The following is a 13,331-nucleotide window of genomic DNA, read 5'->3' on the forward strand; positions in this document are numbered from 1 at the left end:
ATTCCGTTGGGAAAAGAACGCGAATGGAACTCGTTAGACTAATTAGCCATTTCAATTGTTGCGTGTTTGTTTGTCGCATGTAAATAAGCATATCGTGTGGGTGCAAAAAGTACAGTAAAATACACTGATGTGCCTGCAAAAACGCATTGTTCGTTCTGCAAAAATATTAAGCTCATGTGTGCGCAAATATGCCTCCGCCTGTGTGAAGAGGGGCTTAGTGCTGATTGTGATGTGGGATGAAAAATGGAAAATTCTGCTGGCAATTCCACATCAAATTCCACACGGCAAGTTTCACTGTGTGTTGCGAGAATAGTTTGCCCAAGTGCAAGTCCCCTAATACAGGCAAACATGGCAACATCTAATAGTGGGCTACAGAGGCGTAACTTGAAGCTCTGGGCCCCAGTGCAAATCTTGTAGCATGGCCCCCATCTATAATACTTTGGTCATAGTACTGGGTTTCCGATATGAAGAAGAGAGGCCTTATGGGCCCCCCAAGGCTCCTGGGCCCGGGTGCAACGGCATCCCCTGCATCCTCTATAGTTACGCCAGTGGTGGGCTAATAGAAAGGCTAATGAGCCAATTAGGAACCACTGTAGTCACTGAGTTCCAAGACAAGGAGGAGTCACCTATTGCACTGCCACAGTGGAGCATGGCACATTAACAAAACATGCATGCATAATCACAGAAGGCCTAGTGACATGGCCTAACCTCCGCCAAGACGTAAAAGTACAATGCTAGAGCAGTGAGCTGCAAGCAGCTTTATGATTGGTGCAGTATGTAACAATATGCCAGTTTGGGGTATGTATAGGGTATAGAGATGAGCGAGCATACTTGGTAAGGCGATATACTCGAGAGAGCATCACCTTTTTTGAGTACCTTCTTGCTCGTCCCTGAAGATTTGGGGGGGGGGGGCGCAGGGTGAGCGGGGGGGTTGCAGAGGGATCCGGAGGGAGAGAGAGAGGGATCTCTCTCACTCTCCTCCCCGCTCCCCCTCGCTGCCCCGCGCCGCCCTCGACCCCCGCAGCCCCCCGCCCCCCCGAATCTTCAGGGAAAAAGGCGATGCTTTCTCGAGTATATTGCCGTACTGAGTATGCTCGCTCAGCTCTAATAGGGTACCAAAAAGGCCCAATTTGTGCAAAAAGTTGCAAATTGCACACACACAAAAAAATTACTTATTACACTTTTCTTAGCAAAGGCTGAAGTGAGGGTGTTGTGTATTGGGGGTGTAGCTAAGTACTTTTTGACAGATTTATTACAGTGACCCTCTGGTTTCCATACCAAATTCTGTCCCATGATAGAAGGAACAAGGGTATATTACCTAGGTACTGGTGTACCTTGACGCCACCGGAAGTGTTGGGTGGAGCCAACAGGAAGGCTGCTTTACAGCAACATCACGCCCCCACTGCCTGATTGGCTGCACTCACCCCTCTAGCGTCAGGGGAAATTGGTCGCCTGCCGTGGCACGGAGTTCATTACAGCGATGTGGCTACTGCGGCAGACGGGGAGACTGATGCAGCCGGCTGTGTTGTCCCTGCTTGCCCCAGTGGCATTCCATCTATTACCTGCAGTTGTTCTTCTCTGATCTGCTAGTGTCTGGCCCACATTTGGTTGTCCAGAAGTCCCTAACTACCTAATTGCTCACTGATAGGCCAGTGCTAATCACATGAGTCAAATTAGAGAACAGGTATAGTGTCTAACACTAACAATGCACTGTGAAGTTTAAATAGCCTGAAAATGTTGTCAACCATCTTGGACAGCCAAAAACAAAACTTTGAACTAGTGGATTGGAGGACTGGCAGAGAAGAACAGCAGCAGGTAATAAATCCCCCTCCAGTCCAAAAACAGGATTTTGTCCTAAAGCCAGAACATGGCTCCCTCTAGTGGTAACTGCAGGCAACAGGAATCTTATAATTGAACTTTAAGATTTAGAAGTCTCTATCAATCTCAGCTATTAGGAATTTAATCAGCACAGTAAGCTGGACCTAAACACGGCGTGGTGGACATTCACCGAAAGACACCTTAAGGCATGATGTACAATCCCAAACTACTCCATTAGCTTCCAATACAGGTGCAGGTGAATAAAGGGCAGCAACTGCTTAAAACTAACTGTAATACATAAAACAGACACAGATTAAACAGGGATATATAGAGAGAGAACAGAGCCAGCCAAAGGCTGTATATGGTCCAAAAGACAAGAAGCAGACAAGACAGCGGCCAAATTGTAAGCAAGGCTACTCCGCTCATCTGCCAAGTGCATCCGATGGCCAGAAATGATGGATTTATGCTCATAGTCATACTTTATTAGCACTGACAGATTGAATGCTCAGCCGGACGAGGCGTCTACCCAGGTGGACTGTCTGCTTCTATACTCATACGACAGCCGCATTGTCTGCAGTCACTAAAGGAATCTCCCGATGCTTGGTGGGGAAGCTGCATTCCTGTTCATAGTGTTGTAAGGGAATACGGAAGAGCAGGCAGTCATTTCTTCAATGCACTCAGTTTTCTATCTTGTTGTTTAACCCTTTCATGACCCAGGGTCATTCAAGTTCTTTTGTCCATGTCACATTTTGCATTTCTAATATCTCCACTTTCAAAAAAATCATAACTTTTTTTTTTAATTTTTCCAATGACATATCCACACGGGGACGTGATTTTTGTGGGACAAGTTGTATTCCTCAGTGGAACCATTTAACATACCATATAGTGTATTGGAAAACTTTAAAAACATTTCTACATGGGGGCAAAATGGGGAAAACACAATTGCAGCATTTGGGAAGAGTATATTATGGTATTGCATTACACTGCATTTTGACAGGCTGGCGGTTAAAGACGCGCCACAGGCACGTCTTGATAGGCAAACACTCATGGAAGCCCTGGGGCCCTTCAGAATGCCCCAGACTGCCATGACACCTGGACAGCACTTCTGGTGAGATGGGAGAGTCAGGTCATTTAAAGGGGTTGTCTGATGGTTGGTCAACCCCACTTTGATAGCAGTTTCTACATGAAAACAATGACCCATCCATGGCTGCTGGGATCCAGTGCTGCAGGCCGGGTGATTGTTGTAAAATGTGATGCCACAAGAGACCACTGCAGCCAATCAGAGTCTACAGCATCACGTTTCGTTCTCTGGAATACCATAATGCCAGGATTTGAAGAAGATGACACTGCAGCCTCTGATTGGCTGCAGTGGCCATATGAGTTCCTGTGACATCATATGTCACAAACCTCACCAGGAACATAGTGGACCAATCACCAGGACCACAGTGCACCAATCACCAGGACCACAATGGGCAGCAGTGCTGGATCCCGGCGGCCGCTGATGGGTACTTGTACTTCTGTTTATTGTTTTCATGCAGGCATTGCTATTGAAGTGGGGTTGTCTGGAAACTGGACAACCCCTTTAAATCCAGATTGATCAGGACAGTTGAAGAGTTAACAGCAGCTGATACCTGCAGTGTATGGAGTTGGCTCATCTCCCAAGCATGCTCCATACATAGCATATACTATGGATGTCTGTATACATTCTAACTGCACGGGCAAAGGCGTAACTATAGAGGATGCGGTTGCGGCCCAGGAGCCTTAGGGGGCCCATAAGGCCTCTCTTCTCCATATAGGGAGCCCAGTACTATGAATAAAGCATTATAGTTGGGGGCCCTGTTACAGGTTTTGCATTGGGGCCCAGAAGCTTCAAGTTACGCCTCTGTGCACGGGTTATATGCAGTAATGACATCAAGGGGTTGAGTACACATAGTAACGCAGCAAAACTAAGTTTAGAGGAAGTGCAAGTATGAAGGGACGTATAGAAAATCATAAATCATCACGCTGCATGCAAACTATTTAGCATGAATATCTACATTATATAACATCTATATGTCAGTCAGTGTTTGCTACGTTCTTCATCCTCGGCGCACCCCTAACAATTTTTTTTCAAAGTTCAAAAAACAACTAAAACAAGTAATTTCCAATATATATTCCCATTCACAACAGCGCTCTCCCTCTCGTCATGATATAATCCCATTTAGAACTGTGCGGGACTCACTCCTCCCACCAAACAGCCACCATGCCATCTGCGGAGCTCACTGCCCCATCTCCCCCCCTGCAGTTGCCATTTGCAGCACTTTTTCCTTACCACCCTCACTCAAGCAGCAGCTGTAAGAGGGTCTCCCACTTCTTAATCTTTGCATTATTCTGAAAAGGTTTGTTTAAGGTTGATGTCACCGAGGGAAGGCCACAGGACTGCAGTGCTTCAGTATGGTAGAAGTTCTTCCGGTTCAGATACAAACATCGGTGTCCGACATATGCTACATTATGCAGGGGTGTTTTCACATGGGGCCTGTGCTGGCCATCGCAGACTGAAAGTTCCAGAGGTATGCTGAATTCAGTTCAGGAAGTAAGTTGCTACTACGTCCTCCTAACCTACTCATGAACCACGGTCCATGGAAGAGTCAAATCATGCTGAATTACGTAGAGCTGTTTGCTGTTGCCATTAATAAAATTACTGTTGAACATTCATCCTTTCATCCTGCCACAAGCTCCAACCCCCTGCTTAATGCAGGATCACTAAATCATCCCAGACAGATATTTGCCCAGCCTCATTTTGAATACTTCCATTGAAGAAGAACGCACCACCTCTCGTGGCAAGCTGTTCCACTCATTCAACACCCTCACTGTCTAATATCTACTCTGTGTCTCCTCCCTTTCAGTTTCATCCCATTGCTTCTAGTCTTTCGTTCTGCAATTGATGAGCTGAAACACTTGTAGCAAAGAATGGTCCAAAATTCCTCTGCAACGGTGTGCAAATCTTATCTAAAACTATAGGAAATATTTGATGGAAGGGGTTTAGTAAACAAATATGGCTACATTTTATTAGTAATCAATGCAGAAATCCAGGCCATACCTTCAGAATGGCCACCATCACTGAGATCAAGACCACTTATACAATTTACACGGGGGTCCACAACAGTTTCTGTTGCATCATCCAAACCGATTTGCATAGTACACATTAGCAATTCTGCAGTAAACATCATCCATTATAGCATTTACCCAACTACACAAAGTTACTTTTTCTCCCCCCTTGTACACTACCCTATGATGGCTGGACCATTGTATAAAAGGAGCACTTGTACCTCTTGTGTCACCTCTATTTCCTCACCTCTATTGTAACCTCTTGCAACCAGGACTCACTCCTATTATACAAATTGTTTCCTAGTTGTATATATGCTTTTGTCTGTTCCTGTACCCTCGAGGTGCTGCGGAATATGTTGGCGTTCTACAAAGATTACTATAAATGGTATAACTTAAAGGAGATGTCCCGCGCCGAAACGGGGTTTTTTTTTTTTAAACCCCCCCCCCCGTTCGGCGCGAGACAACCCCGATGCAGGGGTTAAAAAAACCACCCGCACAGCGCTTACCTGAATCCCGGCGGTCCGGCGTCTTCATACTCACCTGCTGAAGATGGCCGCCGGGATCCTCCGTCTTCATGGACCGCAGGGCTTCTGTGCGGTCCATTGCCGATTCCAGCCTCCTGATTGGCTGGAATCGGCACGTGACGGGGCGGAGCTACACGGAGCTACACGGAGCCCCATAGAGAAGAGGAGAAGACCCGGACTGCGCAAGCGCGGCTAATTTGGCCATCGGAGGGCGAAAATTAGTCGGCACCATGGAGACGAGGACGCCAGCAACGGAGCAGGTAAGTATAAAACTTTTTATAACTTCTGTATGGCTCATAATTAATGCACAATGTACATTACAAAGTGCATTATTATGGCCATACAGAAGTGTATAGACCCACTTGCTGCCTCGGGACATCTCCTTTAATGCAACTCAGCTAAAGTTAAGGGTGGAAACATCTGCCCAAAAATGACACCGCAATGTGAAAATTACGATGGAAATGCCATAAATGTATCAATATCTCCTACATCTCATTAGAAATAACACAAACCTCTATAAAAAGTTACGACTTCCTTTTGATACATTCTTAAACATCTTGACCTAACACAGGATCTTTGTCTGCATTTCGGGATCCAATGAAAACCAATCACATGACAGCTCCCAAGACTGAAATGAAATCAGTCGCTGTGGTTTGGTCGATAACTTGAAGCACATTTAGACATGCGGTCAAGTCGTTTGCTACAATGACTTTGTCTTCTTACCACAATTCTAAATATGTTAACACAATGGAACATGTGTTTCTGAAGATGCCCCTTCTGGTTGTTGCCAGGACCGTCATTATGATAGAATGTTCTCCCTGGAATTCTTCCTCAACCCTTTGCCTGGAGATGGTTTCTCGTTGTTGATTAAAAATCTGGAGTAATTTATTTTTCCATTTCTAGGTTTTCCTGACTTGAGAATCGGCAGTGACCATGAAATGTCATTATTTATGGCAGTGCTTTTGAAGTCCATGTTGGGAACTAGGAGCAACTGATGAAAAGGACCTTCCCGGAGAACTGCTGTTCTTCAGATTACAACACTTGAAATATTTGCTGACCGGCAATGTGTTATTAATATCTTAATAACCTCCTTTCACATTTGTAGGCCTCCAAATAAAATGTTATTGTACTAGAACATTGTGGTGTAGTAATCCAGTCATGTGAGAGAGAATAACCTTGGTGTATACAACGTTTGCTCCTCTTCAACATACTTTCTCCGACTCTTTTGGTTTGGACAACCTTTTTAGAGATTATGGGTCATTTAGAGACAAAAAATTATCTTGGGGGGTCCTGACGCTTGGAAGGAACTACATGTTTACCTTCTCGGCATGAGTTTCGAGTCAAGTTGAGTGGTTGGCTTAAGAAAGGGCACCCCACCCTCTTTTAAGAGCCACTAATTTACTGGGGTATTTCAGTTTGAGAAATTATAGAATATTGGGGCATATGTATTAACCCCCTAAATGTCATGGCCTATGTTGTTCCTTAGATTTTTTAGGGATTTTCATTTCCCTAAAGCCATAACTTTTTAATTTTCCTGTCGACAGAGTTTGTTTTTTGCATGGCGATGTATAGTTTTTATCGGTACCATTTTTGGGGTACATATAATGTATTATATAACTTCTATACAATTTCTTTGGAGGGCAGGGTGAAGAAACACATCAGTTCTGCCGTTGTTTTTTTGGGATTTTTTTACAGCATTAATCATGTAGCATAAACTGCAGGATAATTTTTTTTTCCTGTGGGTTAGAACAATTATTACAGTACCAAAATTATATATATTTTATAGGTTTTTCCACTTTTACACAACAAAAACCTCTTTGTTTTGCATTGCTGCATTTGAAGCACATAACTTTTTTATTTTTCCATGGACGAAGCTCTGTGATGGGTTATTTTTTACATGATGAGCTATAGTTTTTATTGATAACATTTGGGGTACACATGGCTTTTTTGATCACTTTTATTGCATTTTTAATAGAGATGAGCGAACCTTCTCGTTTTGAGTAATTACTCGATCGAGCACCGCGATTTTCGAGTACTTCAGTACTCGGGTGCAAAGATTCGGGGGGCGCCGGGGGGCGGCGTGACGGAGCGGGGGGTAGCAGCAGGGAACAGGGGGGAGCCCTCTCTCTCTCCTTCTCCCCCCCAATCCTCACTGCAACCACCCACTCACCCACGGGGGCCCCCGAATCTTTTCGCCCGAGTACGGAAGTACTGGAAAATCGCGGTACTCAGGTGAAAAAGGGGCGTGGCCGAGTAGGCTCGCTCATCTCTAATTTTTAAACAAAATAAGCATTTGGGCTCATTTTTTAAATGTTTTTGCTGTGTACGATGAATAGTGTGCTTTTATTACTATTATTTTAGGTTTTTGTTTTTTTCACTTTTTTAAATTTTTTTTTTCAATTTTTACTTATTTATTTTACATTACTTATGTACCTGTAGGGGACTTGAACTGGTGAAGCTATGATTGCTATGATAATGCACTGCAGGACTTCAGTATTATAATGTATTTTCGCTATTATTAGTAATTATAGGCCATTGCAGACCCGGAAACCACTGTCTAGTGTAGTTCTTACACGCTGTGATCAATATTAATTGCAACATGTAAGGGGTTAACAGCGGGAATCAACTGTCAGTCACAGCTGGCTCCCGCTGCAAATGGCACGGGCTCAGCGTCTGAGCCTGTGCCATTCATAGGACATACATGTATGTCCATCTGTGGGAATACCTTCCCAGCCAGGACATAAACCTATGTCCTTTAGCTGGAAGAGGCTAAACTACTTACGCCAGAATTCTGGTGCCAAAAGGTTGTAATTTGGGCATAAGTGCCAAAATTTATAATTTTGGGGTGTGAAAAACTGGGTTGCGCCTAGTTTTTGAGGGCATGGCCATACTTGGTCCATCAGATTTACTCTAAATGTAGTGAATTTAGGCCAGCTTATAGGTGGAGCATGGAGGTGCCACCAGATGCGACAAATGTATTAAGAAACTTACGAGAAATGTGCTGTCTGTACAAGACTATCTTTTCCTACTGGAGAATACTCTGGCTTTGACTTTTATTCCCAGCCATGTTATAAGGCCTGTTAAAAGGTTGGACATTGACATGCAGTAAAAGTACCTTCCAATAGGTGGCACTGTAGAGGCATTGTAACATTTCGCATTTTCATCCCAAATTCCCTAGAGGAGCATGCATGGCCTTTTAAAGGGGTTGTCCCGAGCCAAAACCTCAACAGTTTCAATTAGCCCATTCCCCCTGTCACCCCCCGGCATAAAGCAGCCCTTTAAAGCTGTTATAAACTGCTTCCTACTTACTGTTTAGAAGAAATAATAACTTATAAAGTTCTTCATCTAAGATGGCGCCTGTGATGTCCCAGGGTGCGTTCCACGGTGCACCGCGCTTCCAGGAGGCTTTCATGCGCGCTCCCGAGACGCCAGTCACGTGAGCAGGTGACTGACGTCATCGGTGGAGGCGTGCACTTGTAATGAATGAAACGCCGATCCAGCCACCCCATTGGCTGGTCGGCAGAACGCATCACAGCGGGAGGTGGAGTCTGCCGGAGAATACAGCAAACAGCTGTTTCTCCCTTCTCTTGACCACACAGACGAGCTGTATCGCGCGGGCACGCTGGAGCGGCTCGTTCACAGCGGGGAGAGTACAGACTGCGCAAGCGCGTCTAAAACAGACTGCTGAGGAAGAAATTAGACGGCACCATGGCGACGGGGACGTAGAGACAGCGCGAGGACGGAGACAAGTGAGTGAATAACTTCTGTATGGCTCATATTTAATGCACGATGTATATTACAAAGTGCATTAATATGGCCATACAGAAGTACTGAACCCCACCTGCTTTCTCTGGACAACCCCTTTAAGTCTCCTTACAACTACTAGGCAGTCTCTACAAGAAGAAACTGTACCCATCCCAGCTCTCTTAATACACAGTTTTCTTTTGCACTTACACTGGTGCATGCTTTTACCTCTTCCCACTACAGGACATAAACTTGCATCCTGGATGGGAAACAGTTCATGCGTAAGCACGTAAGTTTACGTCCCATGGATGGCAAATGCTTAAAAAAGCCATGCACAGCTTTGTTAACCCCTTACATGTCGCAACCAATGTTGATCGTAGCATGTAAAGGGTTGATAGAGGGAGGGTGCCCCCTCTGTAATGCCATTGACCCTCTACAAGGTGAGGGGGTTATGTGTTGCTATGTGCCTGGGTCTGCCATGACCTATGATCACTAATAATAGCAATAATACATTGCTTTACAGAAGTACTGCAATGTATTATCATTCAATCATAGGTCCACAGGTTCAAATCCCCTACAGGATCATAAAATATATATTAAAAAACATGTAAAAAGTACTAATAAAAAAAAGCTGTATATACCCCAAAATGGTATTAATGAAAACTACGGCTCATCATGCAAAAAACAAGCCGTCATAAAGCTCAGTTCATGGAAAAATACAAGTTATGTGACTTTGAAAGCAGCCATGGAAAAAACTAAATCTTTTCAAAAATGTGGAGAAATCTAAACATGGAGTCTTCATCCTGGCAGACATCAGTAGGGACTTTCCTAGAACTAGATTGACACAATGTTCGCTAGCGAACATAAAATGGGTTCATTCACTTTTGCGATGTTTCCCTGGCTGAAGTACAATAGCGCCGCTAGACTTAACATAGGGACTTTGACTGACAGGTCACCCAATGTATCAAACTCAAATTTTACGATTTTACGGTGGTGGTGACGATGTCACAAATCTAATGACACCAAAATCATAATCTTTGTATCATATAGGCCCTTGCCAAGCTGACCCATTCATGTCTATCCAGTCCCTTTATTTTTAGCCCCTCAGGAGTAATAGCAGAAAAACTTATTGGAGACCATGTTAACTTGTGTACCAGTTTCTTCTAGCTATTTATGCCCTTCTGTATGAAGCTCCTCCATTTTAATGATTGGTTGGGCTCTAGATTCCCTATTCTCTAAGTACACTTATTGTCAAAAGATATCCCTTCCCTGTAAGGAGTAGTCGGAATCAAACTTTCTGTGTGTAACGTTGATATAAGTAAGTGATTACAATATCAGAGCAAAAGCATAATTTATTGTGAAAAAATGAACACTTCTAGGGAGGCTCTAGTACCTCTAATTTGGAAAACTGAACTAGAGGCTCTAGTAGCCTGTTGTACCACTTCTAGCTTGGATACAAGATGTGATACTGGCAGGCATGAAGGCTCTAGTACCCTGTTGTACTGCCTCTAGCTTGGATACAAGATATGACATGCGCGGGCATGGAGGCTCTAGTACCCTGTTGTACTGCCTCTTGCTTTGATACGAGATGTAATACGGGCAGGCATGGAGGCTCTAGTACATTGTTTTACCACCTCTAGCTTGGATACAAGATAGGATAAGAGTGGGCATGGAGACTCTAGTAGCTTGTTAGCTCGCCTCTAGCTTGGATACAAGATATGATACTGGCAGGCATGGAGGCTCTAATACACAGTTGTACCACCTCTAGCCTGGATACAAGATGTAATATGGACGGGCATGGAGGTTCTAGTACTCTGTTGTACTGCCTCAGGCTTCGATACAAGATGTAATACAGGTGAACATGGAGGCTCTAGTACCCTGTTGTACCGCCTCTAGCATGGATACAAGATGGTATACAGGTGGGCATGGAGGCTCTAGTTCCCCGTTGTACCGCCTCTAGCTTGGATACAAAATGTGATATGCGGGCATGGAGGCTCTAGTGCCCTGTTGGGACACCTCTAGCTTGGTTACAATATGGTACATGGGCAGGGTTAGAGACTTTAGTGCCCTGTTGTATTGCCTCTAGCTTGGTTACAAGATGTCATATGGCCAGGGTGGAGGCTGTAGTATCCTGTTGTACTGTCTCTAGCTCAGATACAAGATATGATATGGGCGAGCATAGAGGCTCTAGATGTTCCATATGGTATCCTGCGAAATATAACTTCACATTTGCTGTAACTGTGTCTTTAGATCATGCAGACTTGTAGGTTATCAAAGTTGGCATCTCAGATGGTCCCAATACATGTTCAATTGGTGATAAATCTGGCAACCGGGCAGTCACGGAAGTGTGACAATGTTTTGGGGGCTTCCTGTGACCCCTTTGTGTGTGCATTATCCTGCTGAAAAATGCCTATTAGAAGCCACCATGAAAGGAACACATGTGGCTGCAGGATGTCCTGAACATTTCGCTGAGCTGTCATTGTCCCTCGTACCAGTACTAGGAGTGATTGACTGTAGTATGCAATGGCCCCCCAGACCATCACACCAGCAGGGGACAGTGTGCCACACCAAAGCAAAGGCAGGATTGAGGCACTCACCACAAGGTCCTCAGAAACGAACACGGCCGTCGTCAGTGCCCAAACAAAACCTGGATTTGTCACTGAAGACAACCTGGTTCCTCACCATAGCAGTCCAGTTTTGTTGTTTACTATACCACTTCGAACAGAAGTGATGGTTGGTTGGTGCCTTAGGCAATACACATAGTGATTAGCGTGAGACCAAATGTCCTTCAGCCAAGCACTTGGAAATATTTCCGACAGACATAGGCGTGTAACGATGGCTCCACCTGTCTCTGGATGGCAGACAATGAAATAGTTGGAGCTGCTTGTGCTTGTCGGTGTTCAGTCACTCCTATTTACTGGTGTCTTTCGAGGGTGTCCAGAGCCCAGTTGCCTTGTATGCCCTCACGAATCCCTTGGTCCCAACACCTCCTAACAGTTTGGTCATAACAAGCCAGGTGGCGGCATTTCATTGATACGACCATCCAGCCTCTCACATACCAATAATGTGCCCCTCGTAGACTCAGACTGGGCAAAATCTCTTTGATTGCAAATGTAGATGCATCTCTCGTAGTCAACAAGGTCTACACAAGTGGAAAAAGAGGTCACTACATACAAGTAGCCTCCGAGAGCCTTTATATAGGCCAAGGGTGAAACCACTTTTAGGGATCACTGACCCTTCTGAAGTTATTAATGATTATTGTAAAATATATTGACATATTCCTTTTAAATTGGGAATCACCTTCCCAAGTCTACTTGCTCCTCCTGAAATTGAAACCTAGATCTAATCTAGACCAACTAGTGATCGTACGCAATTTGTATTCTCTTTTGGATGGCACAGAAATAATCGCAGTCCGAGGCAAGGATGATTTCTGCAAAACATGAAACTTTACTGTACACAATATATACTGGTGTTCGTTGCAGTGGCTCCTCCATTTGGTAGTCAGCTACCTGCATGGTGAGAGGAGGATGCATCTATATGCACTCCTCACCCAGTAAATAACTGCCATTTTCTGTGATTGTTTTTAATTTTTTGTTTCCCCTTCTGTGACGCATTTATATTAGTGTAGGGACCCACTACAACGCAAGGAACCGTGAAGTGGTTAGTGGGCTCATGTATCTTGGCCAACATCCAACCAATGCCTTGCATTTATTATCTATCATTCACATGCAGTGTGGCTTTAAGACTCCAGGGGGAGCCCAGGGTGGCAGTACCAATGTGGTTCACTGTTTGAAATGCAGGGCGACCCTCCGAATTATCATGGCGTCATTAATAGGTTGCTGGTCTGCATGGTGAACCACATATATCAGAATGGTCTGGCATCTTGTATCCACTATGTGTGGGAGTATACACCAAGCATCCACCCCCCTCATTATCAAGAGGCAGTGTGAGTGGTTGTCTCATCGGTGTCCTGCACAGGTGTTATTGGCTCCTCCATTTGGTAGTCAACTACCTGCATGGTGAGAGGAGGATGCATCTATATGCACTCCTCACCCAGTAAGAAACGTCCATTTTCTGTGATTGTTTTTAATTTTTTATGCCAAATGAGGTAGCGGGTCTTAGGCCACAGGGCTTGCAGTCACAAGTGTTAAAGGGGTT

This window comes from Eleutherodactylus coqui, chromosome 1 (genome assembly GCF_035609145.1).
Source record: "Eleutherodactylus coqui strain aEleCoq1 chromosome 1, aEleCoq1.hap1, whole genome shotgun sequence".
In the NCBI taxonomy this organism is placed as follows: Eukaryota; Metazoa; Chordata; class Amphibia; order Anura; family Eleutherodactylidae; genus Eleutherodactylus; species Eleutherodactylus coqui.